The sequence below is a fragment of the Phocoena sinus genome, chromosome 4 (assembly GCF_008692025.1).
Source record: "Phocoena sinus isolate mPhoSin1 chromosome 4, mPhoSin1.pri, whole genome shotgun sequence".
Taxonomy (NCBI): domain Eukaryota; kingdom Metazoa; phylum Chordata; class Mammalia; order Artiodactyla; family Phocoenidae; genus Phocoena; species Phocoena sinus.
Window position 1 is genome coordinate 8,903,443 of NC_045766.1, and position 25,761 is coordinate 8,929,203.

General features: G+C 36.6%; 1 protein-coding gene across 3 annotated transcripts in view; it reads left to right on the forward strand.

Annotated features, from left to right (window-relative positions):
- Positions 1–25,761, forward strand: part of TBC1D5 (TBC1 domain family member 5) — a 548,194-nt gene that overhangs the window by 103,403 nt on the left and 419,030 nt on the right. The window lies entirely within an intron of this gene.

Genomic DNA, 25,761 nt, shown 5'->3' on the forward strand with positions numbered 1-25,761 from the left:
GATTACCTATACCCAGGCACTATTGATTATGAGTTAAACAAAAGAAGTAAGGACCCTATATTCATGAACTTTACATTCTAGAAGGGGGAGATAAATATTCTCCAGCGAATTTAACAGTGTCTGTTTAATCACAGTTGGGGAATGTGGTTTACTACTTTTTTGACAAGGGAAAAACCCAAGAATTGCTTTCTTTTTTTCTCTGCTGTTATTGGTATGTATAATTTTTAAAAATAAATTTTGATAGAGTAAATTACTCTTGAAATCATAGGTTTTCAAATGGTAAAACAATTGTTTTCTTCTAAATGTACATAATACTGATATGCTCTAAGTCTGAATTCAGTAGACAAAATAACGGAAAGAATGATTCATATATTTTTGACATTTAAACAATTATAGTAAATTTGTATATCATTTATATGATAGGTAACCTGATGTGAAATAATTAAAAGGTAGTGAAAATATTTTTAAAAGGAAGATTCCCTAAACTCAAATCTATGAAAAGTTTTTATTTAATATGCTAAAGCTCTCTTTTATAGAAGAATAAGATTAGACTAAAAGTAAGTACATTATTAGATACATGATTATTTTAGCTTTAAGTGTTTCTTCCAATGGCTTAAACAACATCATTTGTTTCATAGGTATGGTTTTTTGAGATTGTAATAACCACGGAAAGTTAATGTTGAGAGAATGGCAAAGTATGCTGTGAAACAAAAAATTATTGTATTTGCAAATGTAAAATCATAATTTACATGAATGTTATAGTTAGGCACATTATGAATGTAAATATGCGTTCTCTGTTCTCAGTCCTGTAATGTCATTCTTTGTCCAGTGGGAGATGAAGAGTGATGTTGAGACTGCTGTTTAACCTATTATAACAGCTTTAAAAAAATTAAATAGCGTTGATGTAAATATGAGGAGGGGAAAGAGTATTTATCTCCATTAAGTGACATTAAAAAGCCGTGGTAAGAGTAACAGGCGGTGGGTGTGCATTAAACGGTGGAATCCCTAAATGCAGATGCTAATTATAAGCACAAGGACAGTTGCCTCCCACATATGTAACTGCTGTATATTTTCTTTAGTTAGAGTATAATTCAGGCTTTTTGAAGTGCTGAATATGGCTTTTATTTTTTCACTTCTCCTTAGCATATATATTAAAAAAAACCCAATAAAAGCACTTTTGCTGGACTGTGATTTTGATGGATATAGGTGGAATATTAAACCAAATGCTATAAAGATAATTCACATGATTTGCTCTTGGATGGTGTTCATTGAGTGCCTTACTTGCTTCCCACTATTGAAAAACAAATGTTTAGCAGTAAGGTTAAAATTATTTAAACATATTTGAGCACAGTTTACTTTGCTGTTGTATACCAAGGACTTTAATTTAAGGCTTAGATTATGAAAAGATGTATTAGTACAGGCATTAAGAGTATGTTTGTTTAGATTATTATAGTCTTTAAAACTTATTTTGGTGGTGGTCTCTGGCATCATGTCTTGAAAGTGATATATTGCTTCTTCATCATCAGTTTTGACATTTTTTAAGTATCTGAGAAAAAGGAATTTCCTTTGCATACTCTACAGTCCCTTTCAATGATGATTTTGTAATGTATTCTTCAACTGTTGAAAGGTATATAGTACAGAAACCCTGTTCTTAGAAGGTAGCTGGCTTTTAAGTGTAGAATAGCAGGGAAAGTGTTACAGACTTAAATTATTTTTAAAACTTTGTTTTTAGAAACAGGAGTACAAAAACCCCCTTTGTAATCTTGCCACTTTTTTATTCTTAGGTATGCTTTTTCTTTAGCTTTTAGTAACTTGTAATTTAAGATCACAGTTATTAGGTGTATTTCTGCATTTTATATATCGCTCCCAGATGCTACAGTATTAGTTTTTATCACTGCATATTTTATGAAATGTCAGCCTTCTGTTGGCTGTTCACGCAGCATTGTTAGTGATCAAAAAGACACAACATGAAGGAGAGGAATCTAAACAGTTGGCTTATCTTTGTCCTTCACTGTGACAAAAATACTATAAAATCACTTTATTATAAAAAGTCAAATAAAGGCATCATTTAACATGCAGTGAAAGGATAAATGTCTTTGTTTTTTAGTGAAATAAAATCTTAAAATGTTTAATATCAAGAAATACAGTTATAAAGAGAAATAATATCTAGTTGTGCTAAGTTTGCCTTTGTAAGGAATGAGGGTGATATGTGGTGTGTGATGTGGTGGCAGTGCTATCCCTAGAAAAAGCCACGCGATTTTCGACAACACAAGAGGTGACCCAGTTTGAACTCTTAATTTTTGTCACTCAAAGTACATTCTAGAAAAGTGGGTATTAGTTTAAGTGTGTGCATTAAGTTGTATGTGATCTGGTTTATTATTTTCTTGAATTGACTTACTTTGCAGTTTAAAACTTTATTCCATAGATTTAAAAATTCTTTTTTCTGCAATTCAGTGATTTCAATATCAAGATAAAAGTATAGAATGGGAAACATTTTTCAAAGCCTGAAAGAAAATATGTTACGAATAAAAATCTTGAATGATTTTGATCAGCTGTTGTGTACGCCCACCACAGCAGTTGGTTCAATCAATTTTATGTTTTGGGATGGTTTTATTAAAATGAGCTGCTGCTTTCAATAAATCATTGAGAAAGATGCTGGCTTTATACATTGTCTTTTGGGTGGAGGCATGGCAATAATAGTTTCTCTTTGCAGCCTTGTAAGTCACTATTGGTGGAGACAGTTCCTGACCACCATGGATGTCAAGGCGTTTTTGTGTCACTGGTGTGGGCATTAGACTAAGAAATGATTTTTGTATAAATACATGCACTTTCACGGCAATCTATAGGAAACTGCCGTTTCTAAAGAAAAATAATTCTTAGCAGATAATAATGATTTTAATATCTTCTTTTTATTGTACACAGTTTCAGTTTTTATAAATGATTGAAAGCTTCATTGTTTTCATTTGGGAGAATTAGACTTCTGAAAAGCAGTTTGAAGGACAGCCATTGGATACTCATAAGTTAGCGGCCTCTTTTCTGTCACAAGGTGCCCGGAACTCTCCCCCAGAGTGAGGTCCCTAGTTTGACAGCATGGGTGTTACCTGTGAGCTTGCTGCCCATGCAGAATATTGGGCCCAACCCCATGCCTACTGAATCAGAATCTGCATTCTGATCAACAGGTAACTTGTATACCTGTATACCAGGTAACTTGTATACACATTAAAATTTGAGAAGCACTGCTTTAATATTTCTCAGCCAAAACCTCTCATTTGCTCTGCATGTGTGTGTTGTAATTGTGGGAGGCTGATTGCAGTTGGTCATCTGCAGTTCAGGAGTTGGAGGAGGCAGTAGGAAGTTCACATCAGAATTTTCATGGGACCCTGAAGTAGGCAAGTATTGGATGTAGAACTCCAGGGTTTTGGTTGTTAACTAATTACAATTAGAATCAGTTGCTACTTTGTATAGACATTATAGGTGGGAAGCTTCACCTGACTCTGTTAATGTTAAGCAGTTGGTTTCTTTTTTTTTTTTTTTTTTTCTCAATTATTTATTTTTGGCTGCGCTGGATCTTTGTTGCTGCACACAGGCTTTCTCTAGGCGAGTGGGGGCTACTCTTTGTTGCGGTGCAGGGGCTTTTCATTGCGGTGGCTTCTCTTGCTGCGGAGCACGGGCTCTAGGTGCGCAGGCTTCAGCAGTTGTGGCACACGGGCTCAGTAGTTGTGGTTCGCGGGCCCTGGAGCCAGGCTCAGTAGTTGTGGTGCACGGGCTTAGTTGCTCCCCAGCATGTGGGATCTTCCCAGACCAGGGCTTGAACCCGTGTCCCTGCATTGGCAGGCGGATTCTTAACCACTGCGCCACCAGGGAAGCCCCTCTTTTGGTTTTTAAGTGTCTTGGCGAGTTCCAGATATTCTGTTCTCCCAGATATGTGTTCTCCCAGTAATAGCGTAGTCAGCGTTTCCAAAGTATATTCTGTGGTTTGTTTTTCCCAGGAGATGCTCTGAGTACAAAGAGGCCATGGTCAAGTAAGTTTGGAAGGCACTGTATATTTTGTTCCTCTCTAGGATAATCACAGTATACATTGATTTATATTAAAAGATCTGAGAACCTGGGGTAGCTTAACTTAATTTAGCATTTTCCAAATTTACTTGACCATGGCATCCGGCATCCTTTTCTTTCTTTTTTCTTTTTTTTTTTAACACAGTGTTTCTTATCTTTTTTCAGCAGATGCACACACTGGCTTCTCTCCAGTATTTCTTTTTCTTAATCAAAATAAGAGATGAGTACAACTTTTGAAATTGCTGTGGTGTTATGCCACATAAAACATACTTTCCAATATTGTTATTTATAATAAGTGCAAAAGATATTGGTACAGCCCTTGTGTGCCGAAGGGATTGAGCATGGCAGGCTTTTCCAGAGCTGGAATAACTGAGAAAGCATCTTCCAGAAAGTGAATGTTGACTAGAGCTCAGTCAGATTTGGTGGGCAAATGGAAGGGAGGAAATTGAGCATTCCCAATATTTGCTAGAACGAGGAAAGCCATGAGCGAGCGATGAAGCAAGTTAAACATTTCAGCTCAATGAATGGCTACTGAAATCCCAAATATAGAGTAAGGTTTATGCTTGACCTTGGGCATACAATAGTAAGAAAGAGTCAGTTCTGCCCTCCCAGGGTGCCTGTTGGAGAAGGTAAAGTATAGCCTAGTAAGTATATGAGAGCTAAAATCCAGGATTTTCTAGCTAAAATAGGATTTTCCCAGAGGATTTGTAAGAAGTAAAGTTGGCCAGTGTACTGTATACTGGAGAGCCTGAGGCAGGATGCAACTGTAGTGATAGGGGCCTGCAGTTAGGGGAACAGAGGAAAGAAAATTAGGAGAGAAGAGCAGAAGGTAAAATAGGGCAGACCAGACAACCTTGGAAATCTTAGAGCTAAAGGTGCCAGTAAGTCTTAAATGCAGTGTATCGTGATAGTTAAAATCAGTGCTAGACACTGAAGTAAGATGGAGTGGGCTCACCTCCTGATGACTTCACATCCTGGGGCCTCACTCTCTTCACCTTAACGTGGGAAAAATATGGTAGGAAAAATAGCAAGTGGATGGCTTAAAAAATACTTTAAAAAAAACTTTAATTAAATGAAAAATACTTTAATCTGTACCCAGATTCACCTACCGTTAACATTTTACCTCATTTATCATTTGGGTGTGTCTCCTCCCTTTCTCCCTTGAGACACACACACACACACACACACACACACACACACACACACACACACACATTTTTTCCCCCCTGAACTTTGAGCAGAGATTGCATTTATGCCTGAAAGTATGTCAGTGTATATTTCTTAGTAGGGATGTTCTCTTCTTCCATACCTATAGTACAATAACCAGCTTCAGTAAATTTAGTATAATACTTATATCCCTTATATCTAATCTGTTGTCCATATTCCAAATTTGTCACATGATGCAATAACATTCCTTATATAAGCATTTTCTCCCTTCAGTAAGAATTAAGTCTAGGACCAGCTAATGCATTTAGCTGTCATGTCTCTTTAGCCTTCTTTAATTTGAAATGGTCACACAGCCTTTCTTTGTCTTTTATGACGTTGACATTTTTGAATGATGCAGTCCTTCATTTGTCTGTCTGTCTGTCTGTCTGCCTGTCACTCCTCATTTGGGATTGTCTGCTGTTTCCTCATGATTAGATTCAGGTTCTCTGTTCCAACCAGAAAACTACATAAATAATGATGTATCCTTCTCGGGATATCTCATGTGGAGGCACATTGCGAATGTTAATTTTGATCATTCGGTCAGAGTGTTATCAGATTTCTCCACTGTAGAGTTAGTTGTTTTTTTTTTTTCCTTCTTGTGAGTGTAATAAGCAGTCAGTGGGGCAACACTTCAAGATCATGCAAATATCCTGCTCCTCATCAGAATTTCCATCTAGATGTAGCATCTGTTGATGATTCTTTCCTGGTACAGTTTTTTCTATAAAGGTTGCAAACTGCTGACTTTCCAATTCCAGCCCTGCTTCCAGTCAGCATCAGCATTCTGCTGTAAGCAAAAACCATTCTGATTGACTGATTGATGGATTTACTTATTCATTCAGTCGTTTATCATTGGTAAGAGCCCATGGATATCTGTTCTTTTCAGTGGTTTGTAATTCATTACTTAATTATTTTGATGCCCAAATTGTCCAGGTTTGGTTAGTAGAAGTGCATGGCATTCCCCCATAAGATTTTTGAGTGCTTCCTTACTTTCTGGCAAAGCAAGTTGTCATAGACTTATCTCTGATCTATTCTGCCCTGGTGGCTCTTGGCAGCCATTTCTCTGAAGAGCTCTGATTGTTTGTTTTTTTAAAAATTAATTACTTTGTTTATTTACTTTATTTTTTTTTTTATTATTTTGGCTGTGCCAGGTCTTAGTTGCGGCACGCAGGATCTTCATCGCGGCATGCAGGATCTGCTTCCCCGACCAGGGATCAAACCCTGGCCCCCTGCCTTGGGAGTGCGGAGTCTTACCCAGTGCACCACTGGGCGAGTCCCGAGCTCTGATTGTTTTAAGTGGGGGAATGGTATTAGTGTTCTCCTTGCTAGTGGACTGTGCTCATCACAGTGGGGTCTTGGCCTTTAGGCCCTTTTAGAGGAGAGAGTGCTAGGAAGTAAGTATGGGCGTATGTATGTATACACATTTACATTGATACATAAATGTATGCAGACATGCATACTGGTAAACACACATATTCACATTTTAGAAATCTTAGTTCACACCAGTATCTCTATTTCTCATCCATCTCCACAGGTTCTTTCTTGTTTTCCACTTTTCCATATTTATGTGTCCCTTCTTTCACAGTGACAATATTGGCTTCCAGCAGCATCAACACATTAACTTATTTGTGCAACTCCATAACAGATCTAAAATAGTTTCAGAATTGGTTCATTATACCACTAGAACAAACACACTTACCAAAAACTTTACCCGTTCAAGGTTTGTTTGAAGTTCTCCATCCTCACGCCACCCAGTTCTGTGAGTATATATAATCAAATGCTGTACTCATAATTACTTGGATTACTTCTTTCTTTATAATTCGTGTGGATAGGGTTAAGTGTGGATACGGTAAAATACAGTTGAGTGCACTCATTTTAGTTTTCTTGCAGCTTCACATCCTTGTTGATTTAATTTTTTGAATATGTAGAAAATGATTTACTTTTCCAAAAAATAAAATTGTATGAAAAGGTCTTTCTATGTTCCCCATTTACTCCATCCTTTATAGGGTAAGCAACGTTACTGTTTTTTAGTTCATCTTTCCTTTTATAAGGATAAGCAGATAATTTTTCTTACATTTTTAAAATTTCCCCTTTCTTATTAAAAGTGTAGTGTACTATATATGTTCTTCTGCAATTTGCTTTTTTTCATTTTTCAATATCTCTTGGAAATCACTTCATATCAGTTTATAGAGATTTCTCATTCATTTTTAAAGATACTACCTTATTTTGTGTATGTACCATGGTTTATTCAACCAATGTCTTACACATGGGTATTGAAGTAATTTCCAGTATTTTGCAATTGAAAATAATACTGTGATGAATATCCTTGTGTATATGCATTTTCATATTGTTGCAGGTTTATCTTCAGGGTAAATTCCTGGAAGTGGGCTCACTGGTTCAAAGAGTAAATGCTTAAGTAGTTTAATGAGATATTGCCCAGTTCCTTTGCATAGGGTTGTACCATTTTGCATTTCCACTAGGAGTGTCTGGGAGTGCCTGTTTCCCCACAGCCTTGCCCACAGAGTGTACTGTGAACGTTTTGAATTTTTTCCAATCTGATAGATGAGAAATGGTATCTCAGGGTACATTTAATTTGCATTTCATCTTATTATGAGTGGAGCTGAATGTCTTTTCGTCTGTTTAAAAGCCACTTTCTAGGGACTTCCCTGGTGGCGCAGTGGTTAAGAATCCACCTGCCAATGCAGGGGACACGGGTTCGAGCCCTGATCCGGCAAGATCCCACATGTTGCGGAGCATCTAAGCCTGTGTGCTACAACTACTGAGCCTGTGCTCTAGGGCCTGCAAGCCACAACTACTGAAGCCCACCCACCTAGAGCCCGTGCTCTGCAACAAGAGAAGCCACCACAATGAGAAGCCTGCACACCTCAACGAAGAGTAGCCCCCGCTCTCTGCAGCTAGAGAAACCCTGCATGCAGCAACGAAGACCCAACACAGACAAAAATAAATTTTAAAAAAGCCACTTTCTATAGGACATTTTGTCTTTTTGAAAGTTGTTTGTAATGATATTAACCATCTATCAATGAGTTATAGTGTAAATGTTTTCTTCCAGTTTGTCATATCTCTTTTGATTTTGCTTCTGGTATTTTTCTCATGTATAAGTTTTGTATTTGTATTTTAGTTCTAATTAGAAAGATTTTTCTTTTGTAATTCCCAGGTTGTAGGAGGAATTCAACTTATAAAAAAGTACTTGTATAGTTTCATTTTTTACACTTAAATCTCCAATCCATTTAGAGTTTATTTTTGTGTATGGTGTGAGAAACAGATCAAGTTTTTGTCTTCTTTTTCTTTTCCCCAAAGGTCTATCAGTTTGCTAAAAAGCCCACTCTTGTACCAGTGTTTTGGGATGTCACTTTATCGTAGCTAAATCTATTTTTGGACTTTGTTCCGTTTCATTGGTCTGTCTCTTCAGCAGTGCCACACTGTTTTAAGTATAGAGGCTTTGTAGTATGGTTTTGTTTTTGTTTTTTTTTTGTGCTACGTGGGCCTCTAACTGCTGTGGTATCTCCTGTTGTGAAGCACAGGCTCCAGATGCGCTGGCTCAGCGGCCATGGCTCATGGGCCCAGCCGCTCCGCGACATGCGGGATCTTCCCGGACCGGGGCACGAACCTGTGTCCCCTGCTTCGGCAGGCGGACCCTCAACCACTGTGCCTCCAGGGAACCCCCTGTAGTATGTTTTAATGAGAGTCATTCCCTCCCCCGCCATATCTTTTCCTTTTCAATGTTTCCTAGCTTTTCCTGAACTTTTCTTTTCCACTTGAACTTCAGAATCAAATTGTCTAGCGCAAGTTAAATTTGTAAATTTATGACATGTTGATGTTTAGATGTCCTAACCAAGGGTGTTTCTTTTCTGTCATTTAGGCTTACTTTTGTGTCTTTGAAGAGTGTTTATTCTTCTTCATGTAGGTTTTGAACATTTCCGTTTATTCCTAAATATTTAATAGTTTTTTATTACTATTTTAAATGGGACTTTCTCATTCATTAGATATCCTATCTGGTTTTATTTGTATATGTGAGTGATTTTTGCATGTTTATTTTATATCCTGCTACCTTGCTGAATTCTTTTTTGTTTTTTGAGTTTCATCATTGATTTTCTAGGGTTTTCCATCTCACCTGCATCAGGTCATCTGCAAATAGCTTTTGTTTCTTCTTTTCTAATTCTTAGTTTTTACATTTCTAATGGTTTACTCTAGTCTGATTTCAGTGACTAATACGTCCAGAAGGAAAGTAATAGTGGTCATAGTGGGCATTCTTGCCTGTTTTTGACCTTGGTAGGAGTGAATGTTGCATTGAGAGCTAACAGTGGGAGAAAATAATGCACTGTTCCAAGAGCTTTAGAGGCACTCTGTGTATTTACATGTGTATTTATGTGTATTATTATATATCATTCTCTGTAATATCTCTCTTCCCTTCCATAGCCAAATGTTTTGAAGGAGTTGTCTCTACCTGGCAACTTTTCACCTTCATTTCCTCACCTCCCACTCTCACTCCAGCAACTCCACTCTGGTTTCTCCATTGTGAAAACTAAGGCTACCTTTAAGACCTCTGTGTTATTAAATCTCATGGGATTTCTTCCTCTTATCTTTGTCTTTCTTCCTTTTCCTCTCAGTAGCATTCAGCATTGCAGACCATGCCTTCTTCTAACTGTGTTTTTCCTCCTTAGCTTCTATAAAATCACATTCTTCTGCTTATTCTTTTTCAGTCAGATTCTAGCTCTTTCTCTACTTGGCTTCTAATGGCATGTTCTAGGCCTCTTCTTTTAAAATTCTATCTTCTTTTTGCACTTTATGTATATTAGCTTTCTAAGCAAACCTATGGCATAAATTTTCATTACAGTTATAAATAAATTATTATTACAGTTATTCTGAGAGTGACATTGCTTGTCTACACCTGTCTTCTGAGATCAAGATCTGCATGTCCACCTGCCTATCTGGTATCTGTTTCCACTTTGAGATGTCAAATCACTTCACAGTGTAAGTTCTAACCCCTCCCTCAAATGCCTCCAGTTTTATTTAAGTGACTAGTGTCATTATATATCTTACTGTAAAAGCTGGAAATCTGAGTAATTTTCTTGATCTCTCTTTTTTACTCATCACATTTATCTACTGCATTATCAGGTTGTATTGCTTATCTTTCTACTCTCTAGTTTTCTCCAGCCCAAAGGAAAGGGAGACCCAGACAGAAGAAACATCACGAGTAAAGAATAGAGACATTATATTTGGTAGAATACATAGAGAGTGGAGACATACAAGTAACATTAGAAGTAACAGCCACATTGTCAAGGATACTGATTGTGAGAATATGGAACTTGTGTGGCTATTGGATGCTCATAGGTAAATGAGATGATCAGTTTACTTTTGCAGCACTTAGTGACGTTGAGAAAAAAAGACTGCAGATGGGAGACTAGTTAGGAAGCTGGCAGTTTTCGGAGCTTTGTTAAGAGGTATTAAGTGCTTATATTAGGACATGACATTGGGGAATAAAAAGAGACAAATTTGGTTGATACCACAATGTTATTCAGTAAGATATGATAACAAAGTGGATCTGAAGGTATGAAAGAGAATTATTGAAGACTCAGGATTTTTTTACAAAGCGAAGCAGGTGAGTAGAAAGTTTTAGAGAAAGATAATGAGTTCTGCATTTGATAAATTGTCTATAAGGTGCTGATATGGATTATCCGGTAGAGACATTTAGGGAATGATTGGATGTGGTGAGTTGGTTTCTTCTTCAGTGTTGCCTCCATCTGATAGTGTGGTGACTGTCCAGAGCAGTGCTGAGATGTCGTTTGAGCCAATATCAATCCAACTGACAGTGTCTACTTTGGGTGTTACGTACATGCCAGCTGTGGCCTAGTTCTTGAGGTCCAGGCCAGGACTAGAGACATGAGGACAGAAAGTGTTAGTTGAAGGCATGAAATTTGAATGAGATGGCTAAGCCAAAAAGGGGCGGGGGAGAGGGTGAAACGAGAAAGGAATCAGCCAAGGAAAGATCTTGGAGAACCTCCTGTATGTTCATAAGGTGGCAGCATCAGAAGAAGGGTCAGAAACTGATGGGTCTATCGTTGGAAAAAAAAGTTATATAAGCAAGGGGAAGAGAATTTTAGGAAGCAGATCTTAGATATTAGGGCTATAGAGAAATCAATGAGTAAGGACGTGGGAAAGGACATTACATTTGGAGCTTGAGAGTACAATTTCAGTAACTTGGAAAGGGCAGGAGTTATATAAAAAAGGTTTTGTACTTCTCCAAAGAGAATGTTGATGAAAAATGTCCCATAGGCAAAATAGGAAGAGTTTTTGAAAAGTTAAATAGGCAAGTAATGCTAGTATTTTGCTAGGCTTTGAAAAAGTTTGTAAAATGTAAAATAAGTGACAATTTAAAAAATCCATCATGGATTGGAAACTGAATCAGCGACAGGAAATGAAAAGTATGGCGAGTAGGTCCTTTTAAATGGAGTGGTATATGTAAGCAGCGGGAACCTTCTGGAAGCATGCAGTGAAACATTCCAGATTTTCACATGGTACTCAAGATGTAAGAAGCAAGATGCTGGTAAAGCAAATGGTGAGGAATAAGTGCGGGAATACTACTGCAGGCTGCAGGCGGGCAGGGGCCTGGCAAAAGGGCTCTCATTTTTGTCAGCCGGAAAGTGATATTTTAAGTAAATTGGGTTATGTTTTACTAAGAATAATGAGTTGTGACTGGTTTATTCTGATATAGGAAAGAAATGGGATATATTGGAAATAGCGTATACCTAGAAATACTGGCCTACTCTGATGATATGGCCAAAAGCGGCCACTAAAAGCGTATTTTAATTATAGAAGCAATTTGGTGTAAGAATAGAAAGGGATGCAAATGTAACAGGATCTGAGAAAGGAGGTACATTATCTTATTGTTATCAAACTTTAGCCCTTAATACACTGTGTAGTTCTGGTTGGTGACTCTTAAGGAAGACTCAACTCTATAGACACCAAAAAGGAAAGAGATAATCATGGATTAGGGAAAGTGGACATGTTAAATCAAAATCGGAAACCTTATATCCAGCAAACTTTCAAAATTTTCCTATTAAATCTAATAAAGTGTCTTTAAAATCCCCTTGGATGTCTTCAGTTGACTATCATAACTGAAAAAATGACAACTTTGTTTCTTTTTTTTATTCATTTTGCCTTTTATTTTTTATCTTAATGTGCTGTCTTGGAAATTTTAGTACAATCTCTTATAAAAGTGATGATGGTGGGCATCTGTCTTACTCTTTTGTAAAGGATAGTGCTTCTGTGTGTCACCATTGTGTATTATGTTTGCTGTGGATTTTTGAAAGATGCATTCATTCACTTAATCACTTTAAGGTACCCTTCTTGTTTTTCTAGTTAAAATTTGCTTTTGATTTAAAAAACCATGAGTGGTGTTGAATATTATCAAAATGTTTCTTTCTGAATCTACTGAAATGTTGCTGTAATTTTGTTCCTAATGGGTTGCGTGGTATGCAGTGTTTTAATAACAGAAAACCTCTAGTAAACTTCATACATAAAAAGATTGTTAATCTGTTCTCTAAGAAATGAGCAGCCATTTTGCTCCTTGACTACTGTAGGTCCTGTTCTGAATCCTGTAGGTTGATGGTAGCTCTTCAGAAGTCAGCAGGAATGCGACGGAGTTGGGGAGTTACAGGGTCAGTTATGAATTTGCAAATGTGCTCTATCTTTTTTCCCCTTTAAGCCCAATTTTGGTTTCTTTTTCTTCATACTCTTTGATATCTGTAGGTTTCAAATATGGGAAAGGAAACATTGATAGTTAAGTGCAGGTGTATTAAGTGATTAAGTAGAATGAGTACAGAAAGATTGATAATGTGGATTCTAATTTATATGGACGTGGAGTAAAAGTGTAGGTCATGTTGGAGGGAGGCTGCAGGCCCCACGGGTCATTATGTAAAACTTTAAAATGGATTAAATTTGTATTCCATTTTTATATACTACTGTTTATGGAGCTTTTAAAATAGTGCACACTAGGTGTTATTGAGAAGATATGTTAAGTTGCAGTTTGTATTAATGGGTTATAATAATCTCAATCTAATGATACTCTCTTAAATTGCTTGCAAATAATGATGGTTTTAAAAAAATTATTGCTTTCTAAATCAATAGTTACCTGACTTTTTAGATCACTTTTCTCTGGGATATTATCTGTATCTTATTTTCCAAAAGATAGTCTGGAAAATACCTGATTTTAATCTAACAGCTATAGCAGCTCTTGCATGGTTAATCATTCTCCTCAGTAAACTTAACTGTTGGAGGGGAATTTAATGAGGTCATTTCTTCTCAGTTTTCTCCCTTTTCTTCTTATGTTGTGCAGTATAGCCAGAGTTGGAATTTCCCATTTTATCTGAAGCTATTGGTGTGTATTGGGATCATTCTTTGGGGGCCATGATATGATTTACTTGTTTGGGGTTATTTCTTCTTGTTGTTGTTTTTGTTCAGTATAGAAATTACCTGCTTGTCAAAGTGTATGTATGACTTAAAAAAAAAGATTTTTAAAATGTGTGAGCTGACCCCTTACAAAGCTTTACTATTGTAAAGTGCTATATTTAACTTTTCTCTTCTGAAGGACATTCTCTCACATTCAATTATATTAAACCAAATATTTCTTATGCTAATTATTTTAATTTCATTTGTATATTCCAAAAATTATGAAATAAATTTTTCCATATAAATTAATAATTACTAATCATAATTTTCCTTATTAAAATGCTATATTAGTCCTTTATCTTATGTTATCATTAATTATAATATTCTCATGTTCCATATATCATAGATAACCAAAGATTTGAGTAAAATAATAAAAATACTTGAGGAAAATTAAACCCTACTTAAGAAACTTATGATTGACTTTATGGGGGCAAGGGCAGGGAGGTGGGCAGTAGGGTACTGATGGAATAAGAGACCCATTTTTCTTGTGTTCTAGTCTATCATAGTTTAGAAGAGGGAGACTGGAAAGATAAATGGGCCTGGGACTGAGAGCAGGCTTGTATGATTTATCATTATTTTCCAGAATATAATATAGTAGTCACAATAATTTGGTGAATGATCTTCATCGTTGTGTGAAAAAGTCTATTCAGTATCATGAAAGCATCTATTATTACATGCAGCATAAATATAATTTCTGTATTGCATTATTGGATGTTAACAAAGCCACCCCCCGCCCCCCGTTTTTTTGCTTAACTCACAGAAACCTCACACGATTTGTCTGTCGCAGTTGAGCATGTTAATATATGCATGTTAATATTTACTGTTATGCTTCCCCAAAATGATACATACTCTACTGATCTTTAATCACAGAAGTTGATAAAATGAACCTCCATGTATGGTGAACTTTGTTTTCCTACCTGATCACACTTTCTGGTTACTAAAAGACTATGGTTTTTCCCTTTAAAAATATTTGGTCCTGTTTTCTGTGCCCAAACAAACTCTTTTGAACATAAGTTAACCTTTGTGGGATGATTAAAATGGGCCCTGCCTTCGGAAAATCAGAAGTGCTATTGAGCAGAATTCTAGTTGCTAAAAATGCCAGGTAAAGTAGATATTTTTAGTACATGTAATTCATTTCTGCTAAGACTTGAAGTCTTGAGAATTCTGGAATTTTCTGAGATACATTCTCCTTAGAGTGTTATAATTTGGCTTGTGTATATTTGAATTGTGTGGTTTTGTAAAAGTATATGATATTATGTAACTAATATTTGTTGTAGTTTAAGAGCTTGACTCTTTAAAAACCAAAATCAAGTTAATGAGTCACTCATTCATGCAGACACATTGAGATTGTTAATTATATGAAGCTGGGAAGGCCAGTCCATTAGGAAATGCAGCTCAGCTGCTTTGCCAATAGTTTGTGGTCTGATGAGAGGTTTTTTGTACAAGAGGAAGGATTAGCCCTGAAGAGAACTGTCCAATCTATAGATGGATGTTTTGGGCATGTGGAAGCCTAAGCTGAACTCAGAATATCATGGCTTAGCAAATTAATAAAGTTATGTTAAGTGGTCTCTAGGTACCAGATCTTGGTTAAATAGAGCTCAAAATAGACTAAGCTACCAAGGGTCAAAATAGAGGAATTGTAGTTTAAAAAAATATATACCACAGTATGTTTTGAACTTAGTCTTTATTTTTTAAATTCTCATACTTGAGAATTAAACTCTGTTTCCTAAAAATAATTTATATATAACATAATATATACATGACTGAACCTTATTACCATGTGAGCTCTGTTTTCTGGTCAACATTATTCCTTTGTTTTAAGAGCTAGAAAAAATGGCTTAATGTGAAACTCACTGCCTCACTTTAAACATGTTCTGATTGAAGAACTCTGTCAGGTGTCAAAACAAGTCTACCCTCTGGCAAGAGTGACAAGTTCTTCATGAGGAAATTCTGGAATTGCCTTTGGGAAGTATTTTAACAATCTCTTTGGAACTCTTTTTCCAATTGGTTATGTCAGCTTTGGGTGTGGGTGGAGTAGGCCACAGATCTGAATTTTCTAGAAGCTTTACTATCATTTATTCTTAGTATAATAATTTTCTATTTGAAGACTTATTCTGGGAGTTATCTGTATTCTTGTACTGATACATTTATACTTATGAGGCTCAGGATGTAGTTTGGTATTGTCTGGCCAACTGCACACTGGTTTTAGGGATATTCGAGAAGGAATGCCGTTAAAAATGTCTTTCTCAAGTGCATATGTATGTATGGGCTCTCAAGGATAACATGTTGAAAACTATGTAGGAATTAGTCGTTTAGAAAGTTTGATCTTAAATTAATGCCTGTCACATTGACTGAAGCACAGAGCTTGGCTAGGTATGTTTTCAGAGAGAGCTTTCTTGTTGTACTGAATTCAAGAGGTAATGTATTTCAGAGTGAAAATAAGTGAGGGAAATCGATGTCTGAGCTCCAGGAATCACAGATTTCAGTGTTATGAGCCCACGGTCCATGGTTATAGGAGGCACAGACTTCATTCCCCGTGGTGGGTTTCCAAGGTACTCCAATGAAATACGGAGATAAAGGAATCACTTTAATTCACTATGTGATTTTTTTTTTTTTTTTTTTTTGCGGTACGCGGGCCTCTCACTGTTGTGGCCTCTCCCGTTGTGGAGCACAGGCTCCGGACGTGCAGGCTCAGCGGCCATGGCTCACGGGCCCAGCCGCTCCGCGGCATGTGGGATCTTCCCAGACCGGGGCACGAACCCGTGTCCCCTGCATCGGCAGGCGGACTCTCAACCACTGCGCCGCCAGGGAAGTCCCACTATGTGATTTTGACTTACATTACTCATAGATATACTTGAGGACATTGTGATGGTGTGTTAAGGATAGGCTTGTGGAGTGTCACAGGCCTGAGTTTAAATACCACTTATTAACTGTGTGATGTTAAGTAAGCTTACTTAACAATGCCTGTAATTTCTTCATCTGTATAAGTGGGATTAATGATAATAATAAAACTTTTGCATCAAGCTGTTATGGGGATTAAATAAAATGACATTTTCTAAAACACAAAGAAGAGTCTTTTAGGACATCCTCCTCGTACATCCACTCCCACCCCAAGTACCATGGGCTGAGAAATTAATGTCATCAGACGTTGCTCAGAAGGGCAGTTATAAGGTTAAAAGCACATTTTACCTATGGGTAGTCTTTACATAAGGACATTTCTAAACGTTTTCAATGAAAGATAGTAGTATTTCAATGATTATTTAGGCCATGATGTTTTAAAAGCAGCAGCAGTTTTAGATGAAGTAACCTAGTCTTTCAGGGTTTTATCCCCTGTCCACAAATGCTGCTCTGGGAGATGGCCTAGTGTTCAGTCACTTACACAACAAGTGGTCCAGTGCACAGGACTGGGAAGGATGTCCTACTAAGGATCAGGGTTACCAGCCTTTTTGAAGGCTTCAACAGGCCTTTTTGAAACTCCCCTTGTAGGGGGTATGGTAGGTGACTGTCACCTTTCCCTTCATGTAACTTGGACGAGAGAAATAATTGTAAAGATGAACACAGAAGAATTTGAGGATCATTTCTTAAGAGGTTGACTCTGGGTGATTTTTTTAAGTCCCAAGAGTTGGGTGCTTTATTTGGGCTCCTGCCCTTGGAGAGTAATAACCAATTGCCTGAGAGTTCTTGCTTAGTTTCCAGTATCCAAACTGGAAAACGTTAATTTGGAAAAATCTTCAGGGCTTCCCTGGTGGTGCAGTGGTTAAGAATCTGCCTGCCAATGCAGGGGACACGGGTTCGAGCCCTAGTCCGGGAAGATCCCACGTGCCATGGAGTAACTAAGCCCGTGGGCCACAACTACTGAGCCTGCTCTCTAGAGCCCGTGAGCCACAACTACTGAATCCGGCACACCTAGAGCCCGTGCTCCACAACAAGAGAAGCCGCTGCAATGAGAAGCCCGCACACCACAATGAAGAGTAGCCACCACTCGCCACAACTAGAGAAAGCCTGTGCACAGCAACAAAGACCCAACACAGCCAAAAATAAAAATAGATAAAATAAATAAATTTATAAAAAAAATGTTCATAACCCATTTTGGTTATAAAACCAAAAGTTTTGGTATACTGTATTTATCATATTTATGATTTTCCTCTTTTCATTTCATAATTTATAATCTTAACCTCCTAGAGCGTTTTTTCTTATGGGATTTTGAATATTCTTAGTTTTATGTATTTTGTTGCAATATGAGACCATAATAATAATATTGCTTGGAATCTTTAAATATTTTAAAAATGATTTTGAAGAATACATTTAAAAAGTTATCCTTCTGAGTAGCAAAAAAAAATGGCATTAGTAACGTGAATTAATTGATTGCTGTTTTATTGAATTATTAGGCTGAAAGCACTGTTACACGTGTGATCTTCCTGTATCTGTTTTGCTGAAGTGTTAATTTCAAACCTACTAAACAAGTAACCTAATGCAAAATTTAAAATTCAGCTGGATAATTTATACCAAGAAGTAGCTCAAAGTGAGATATTATGTGAATTGTAGAGACCACAACTTGGCAAAATTTTTAAAGAGAGTACTCAATGGAAGATACTTCTAGGCATGTACCAGTGTGTTTAGAACTAAGGAGACCTTCTAAAATAAAATGAAATCTCAAAAACTTGAGGAATTAGTGACGTGATCTAAACTTCATTTTACTCAGTGAATTCAGGTTACTTAATGTTACAAGAGTCAGCAGAATTAAAATTGAGATCATTCATTTGTTACTTCTTTTGTCCTCAACATCCCTTTTGCAGGAGTGCAAGATACTGAGGTAGGCATGTATATGAGGTGAGACGTAGTATGTGCTTTTTCTCTTAACCTTTTTTCTTATCCCTTTCTCCTCCTATCTTTTAAAAAAATTTTTATTCCCTTCATGGCACAAATAATCTAATCTGCCTACCTGCTAGATTAGAAACCTTGGAAATAAACTAAACTTCTTTCTCTTCTTCCATTTCTATGTCTGGGTACCACCATTTTTCTCATGTTCTTTTGTCTCTCACTTCTCCACTTCTATAGCCACTGTGCTAGTTTGGTTGTTAGCACTCTATCCCACTACTGGAATTATCTTTCTAAAACACTCACTAAGTACCCAATCATTGATTCAGCTATTTTTCTATGTTGCTAATAATTAGCAACATTATCCAGTTTAGGTTTCTTTTATTATTTTTGAGAAGGGGCTAATAGGCAGTGAGATCAATAAAGGAACAGTAGTTTGGTAGTAAAGTAAGTGGTGGGAAGGTCATGAGCCACAAAACAGAAAAAATACATGTGTTAAATAATTGAGTCCTTTGTAGAGCTAACTTATTATCTGTTCTCTTCTGGTTTTAATTACTGTTGTGCACTTCTGTTTTCTGAGAACTAAAGCTTCCTCAGAATTCTGGAATAACTTGGGACAGTGACTGCTTTTCATAGGCTTTCCTCCAGTGCAGTCAGCAATGGTTCGAGTTTTTCTTTTCGCAGTTTGAACAAGATAAATTACAGTTTTTATTGGATAAAAGGTGACAGACAGGTGATGTTACAAAAAAGCAATAGATTAAAAAAAAATGGAACTCTGAAGCAAATGGAATAATATAAGGAGGAGTAGTTAATGAGATGTGGAATAATTTAATAAGCCCGGAACAGAGAATTTAGAATACAAAATAAAATTATGGATAATGCTTAAAGTTTTAGCCTGTTTAATCTAAAATAATTTCTTCAGAAATCTTATTTATTTTCATCTTAGTTACAGGAACACACTTAAAAGAAGGGAATACCTTAATTATAAATATGTTTGTATCCTTATTGCACTGTGAAGGATGTCTATTTTGAAAAGTCCCATGCCTGATGTCTGCCACAAGAAATGCACAAAAACTAACATATGCTTAAAGGAATTTTTCATCTCTTGGAGTCAGGTTGAATCAGCAGCTTTCTTAAGGAAACCACAGTTCCGGGAATTTCCTAACTTTTCATGAGCATTTAGACTGGTCTGCGAGATTGAAATGAACCTCAGGTGCCCAAAGCAACTCTCAGAAATGACCCAACCTCTTTTGGTTTATTTAGAGTGATGGAGACTAATCTGTTTCTTATTTGTAAGCTAATTTGAACTTGGTATCAGAGCTTGATCCTAAATGAATCAGGATATAGAGAAGAGAGGCTATGTTGGCATCAAGAGCAAAATTAGAAGGTATAATCCTCAAATCACAAGAATTTTTCTCTTCTTTAATTGTACATACATTGGTTTCTGTTTTGCCTGGATCTTAGGGTAGTGTGGGATCTAACTTGGTACCAACTGTTTGTGAAAAATGAGCATGACTGTTTGAGAGGAAATAATGTCACATACTACTATAAGAATTCTAAGGTGAAGAGTGATTTTGGAAGTGAAGGTATGTTTTATTATTAGGACAACCTAGAAGTACTTCATTTACCATAAAAGTCAAAGAAACAGGCTTAGATTGTGTCAGTGCTTTGGGGATTGTGGCTATATAAAGGTTTATAAAATTAAGGGAAGTTATGAACAGAGTGAGTAACGATCAGGTCTTTGCATTGAAGTGGCATGATACAGTGGTTAAGACCATATGGCCTGTGGGTTAAGATTTCTTGGGTTCAAATCCCAGCTTTACCATTTGTTAGTGATGAGGTCTTGGGCAAGTTAGTGTCCTTAAGTTCTTATTAACTGTTTTGTTTGTTTGCTTTGGTGGGGGTGGGGTAGAGGTAAGGTGGCATTAAATGAGATACTTCATATAGATATCAGTATCGTGGTAGAGTATTGATGTTATTGTCACTAAAGTATTTTTTCAAGCAACTTTGTTATCCTTAGCTTTCTATTCCTGTCATGGTCGTGTGAGTCATGAGGTTAAAACCAAACAAACCTGAGTGGGTATTTTCTTTGATTCAGAGGAATACAAGGAGACCGTATGTACTAAACTTTAAACTTTTAACTGCTCACATTTAGCTTTGCACATAAGCCTTGAAAGAATAACACCCATCTTGAAATTTCAAAATTAAATTCCGTTAACCTTGGGTGGAAATTTGGAGTTTTAGAATTCGTTAGAATCTCTTAAGCCTCTGGAATGTTGTTAAGGCAACCCTGACTCAGTGTGCCCTGCCTGTAGGTCAGGTTAATGGGGGCTGCTGGGGCAGTGACTAGAATGTATACTTCCATAGTGACAGTTGTGGTTCATGTAGAAAGGAAGATGGGCGTACTTTAATTTTCTAAGTGATCTGAAGTATCTGGAAATACGGTAGACATTTTTGGTCTTGAATGCTGTTTTGGTACCAGTGTCTGTTAGCATCCAGTGGTATCACTGAGGGTTATATGTAAGCTTTTACTCCATTTTTTTTTTTTTTGGATAACTGTTACTGCTTTAGACCCCTTTACATATTTTTGAGATTCTTTACTAATCAACAATATATTTTATTTAGCCAGTGGTTAACTTGTGTGACAGAAGTTTCCTTATGAACCATTCATCTCCCTTAAACATTCCTATGTCTTTTGACATGTAAATCCCTAAATAACTTAGTTTTAATCACAAGACTAAAATCTGGATTAAGGAAAATCAAATTTGGTAGAGACATTTTATGTATGGTTAAAACTGCTGCTGTTTAATTATCCCTCTTTCTATTGAAAAGGAACCTTGGCAGTAGTTGTTCAGAAACATATTTGAAATTTTTATATTAAGTTGGGTACAATTTAATTGGACAAAATAAAGTATTACATATGTTCAATAAATAGTTTAAAAATTACGTGCCTGAAGAATGGAAAGTGGTTGTTGTTGGTAGAGATCTTTTAGAAAGCTTGAAGAGTCATCTCTTCCACTGCTGTATCAGAATCTTTGGGAAGGTCTGCTTGGGCATCTCCATTTTAAGAAGCTCCTTAGGAGATTTTTATGCACACTGAAGTTTTAGACCCACTGCTGAATTCATTTCTGACAGCTTTAGGATATCGGCTTCTGCTCTTCTGATGGAAGCTACTCTTCCCCAGTTGGGGGAAGAACAGGGGTGAGCTGAGGCAGCTCTTCCTGATGCCCTGCCGGGCTCTGTGCTGGGAAATTTCCAAAGCTATCAGTGTTTTGAGTCCTCTTTCAACTGGCACTCCTGTGGTGAAGGAACATGTCATGTTAATGGTGATGCCCAACCCAGAGCCTTCATGTGTTTCCTAAAACATTAATACTTCCTAGCAGGGGAGGAAATTGCAGGTGAGGAAACATAAGAGAGTTTAAATGGTCTTCTGGAGCCAGGACTGGAACTGAGGTTGATTTGATTTTAATGCCCAGACTCTTTTCTTTCTGTCTTTTTTTTTTTTTTTTTTTTGCCACGCCGAGCAGTTTGTGGGCTCTTAGTTCCCCAACGGGGATTCAACCTGGGCCCTGGCAGTAAAAGTACCATGTCCTAACCACTGAACCGCCAGGTAATTCACTACTTTTTTTTTTTTTTTTAAGCCCAGACTCTTTTTGATTTACAATATTATATAAACTTCAGGTGTACAGCGTACTGATTCACACTTTTTATAAAGCCCAGAGTCTTACACTATCCTTGCTACCCTCCTTTTACTGGAAAGAACAATGGGTTGTCGGTTAAGGTAGCCTTGGGTTGGAAGGATGCCTCTATCATTTACTGGCTTCACTAGCGACTTTACACATCCCCAAATTCAGTGTCCTCATCTGAAAAGCAGGCATGAAGATTGTAAAATTCTAAGGTTATTGTGAGGATTAATCTACCACATTTTTAGAGTGCTTCAGCGTATTTTTATAGTTCTGTCCCAGAGTAGGCATTCTAATAAATGATGACTATTATTCCACAACTTAAGGTAAGGTGAGTGTGCCTTATGGAATGAACCAATTTTAGGCTAAATGAATTTGTCAGATTATGAAATGTATGTTTTCCTATTCTGATGTGGTGTGATAACTAGAAACAAGGAAGGTGCTGGATGTGTGAAGGGGTTTTCTTGTGGGAAAACAGTGTAGACCTCTATTTTTTATCTAGTACCCATATCCTGGTAAATTCTAAATTTGATTCTAGCCCAGACCCTTCCTATAGCTCCAGACTCTAGTAGTAGCTCCAGATGTTTCTGTTGAAATGCCCACAGGATGTTTCCATCAGTTAACCCCTTAACATGTCCAAGTCTAAACTTGGGCTCTTCCTTCCAACACCTGCACCCTTCTGTTAGTTCCCTACATCAATGAATGGAATTGCTCTCCATCTGCATCCTCCACAAAATCTAATCTTTCATCAAAGTCTGCTGATTGTTATCCCCTGTGTCTCTGCCTTCTCATCTTTGTCTTCCCCACCATCACCTTAGTCTACGCTACTGTCACCTCACACTCAACTCCTCCCCTGCATTTCTCTTGCCCCCTCCATGATTCTGCCACATTGGATATTTTTTCAACATACAATTGGTTGTCATACCTTATTTAAAACCCTTCAGGAATTTTGCCTTATTCACTTACTCTGCCTTTTTTGTTTCACGTACATTCCCTCTTTAGCTGTGGCTGGCCTCTTTGCTTCTCTTTCCTGACTTTGAATGTGCTTCTCTCATACGTGCTTTTAGACCTTTGCACTTGATGTGCCCAGATTTGAACACTTCCCATACCTTTCAGATCTCATGTCAGTCTTACTTTAGGTCTTTGCTGCTCTCTGGGATACATCAAGTCTCCTGTTATAAAATCTCATGGTGGGGAATTTCCCATATTTTTAGTAGAATTTATCTCTGTTTGCAATTATGTATTTGCATGGTTGTTGGATACTATTTGGTTCTCTAAATAAAATGTAAGTTCTGTGAGACAATTTCAGCATCTACAAAGGCCTAGAACAGCCCTGACAGCAGATGAGAAATATTAAATGACTGACTGAACTACATAACTAGGCAATTAAAAGACAATCTTTTAGAACTAAAAGATTAGTTCTAAAGTGAGGTAAGTATACATGAAGTCACAGTGTTGGCAGGTTAAGCATTGTTACTTGGGAATACGTTTGTTATTGTAGCATTGGTTTCATGAGCCTCTAATTTTACTTAAAGACTGGTAATGTTTTGAATTTTGAATTTCTGAGTACAGATTAAGAGCTTCCAGAAGTTGATTGTACTTTAATGACTTTTACAGTCAAAACTTTCCCCTTTCCTCACACCTGGACAGTATTTGAAGTTCACAATTTAAAAAAGATATAGTTGGTTGTGTACTTCTTGATGTTTACTATATGGAATGTATTTAGTTATGTTATTTGCCTAAGGCATAAAATTTTTAAAATGCTACCAAAACTTACGAAGTCAAGAAATCATAGATGTTATAAAAGGTTTTTTCAGCTCTTATACAAGTTAGAAAAAATGAAGAAGATTAATATGATATTGGAATTGTGCTTTTATGTTACTTTTTGGACCTTAATTTACTGTATGATTATCGTTAGCAAATTGAAATGTTCTTGTGAAAACTCTTAAGGCTGTAGTATTTTCTTGAAAATTGGTTGTTGTTTACATTGTAAAATTAGTGCTTTCAATAAGATTTTGGTTTCCATCTATCCTGAATTCTCCTTAGGAGTGCACAACTTCAAAAATAAAGAGGCACAGTCAGCAGAAAAAAGAGGTGGTCTGAGCATTTATGCGTTAAATATGCATGTTAATTAGGAAAAAAATTAGAAAAAATATGAAAACAGATGTTACATAAATTATTGCAGTCCCAGGGCAGCAGTAACTTATACACTGACAGTAATTTTTATATGTGCATGTGTATGTCTATTTCTAGATTTCTCAATGTTTATGCAATTCCGTAGAGAATAACTAGAAGAATGGTATATCCTTTCAGTGAGACAGCGGTAAACATTCCTTCTGCATGTGGCTTGCTGAGCGAGTCTAGGCATAACATACACTTTTCCTGTACAGATAGCCTTCCGTGTTTCCTCATTCTTCCTGTAGTCTTCTTCCTTCCTTCTTGGTTTCTTTGATAGTATGTCAATGAGATCTTTTATTGGATTATGTCCTGTCAAAACAATAAAATGAATCATGATCCCAGCAGTGTAAGAAATGTAAAATTGACTGGGATGTAAAGTATGTGTTTAGAAACAAAGCAAATCACAACTACTGAGGACACTGATTGTAGTGTCACTTTTTCTTTGGTTACTGTTGTACTTTCTGAAGAAATAGCCATCATTCTCTGAACAGTATTGACACAGTAGTGTGACAATCTATACTAAGTGTTACATAAACACACATTTATCAAATATACATATATTGGAATAATTGAAAGATACTTGAATGTCTTTCACTCTAAAGAGACATCCATAATATAAAAATGGTTTATATTTTTAAAAGGGAATGATGAGAAATAGAGACATGCTTTATTTCAGCGGTGTGGCGATTTTTAGTTCAGCCATGGAGAAAAACCATGTGACTATATTGCTGTCCAAGGAGCTGCTGACAATGTCTAGATATTTCCCATACATAGATTATGTAATTTAGAAACATGTTGTTTGTAACTTTTCAGATGAGATTGAAAGTTAAAATAAGGAAATCCTCCATCAGAAGGTAATAAATCATTCTCTTTATCAAATGAACAAACAAAACATGAACTATATTCAGTATAAGGGCACAGAACAGTTTCCTTAAATCTATCTGGAGATCAATGCTACATTCATTGGTATTCTTCAGAAATCATACTTTGTTATTTGGTTGTAGTAACATATGACGCTCAAATGTGTTTTAAGTAATTAATTTCTTTTGCATCCCAGTAGGTTTCAGATACATCTATTATCATAATGTTTTTCAGTTCTGTGTTTTTGACTTATATTTTACCTAACTACTGTTGTCCTTTTGTACATATGCTGAGTCACCAGTACGCTGTAACAGGTTATTGGGAGTAAAGTAAACTAATACAGAATGAAGTCTAGAAAAGAGTGATAATAATATATTTAGTAATTTATTATTATTTAGAGGTTCTTTACCTAAATTAGGTATTTAAGAAATTCCATTGTTCTTGATTTTATGTAGAGATACATCTATGTCAGATATGATTTGTGAAAGTAGAT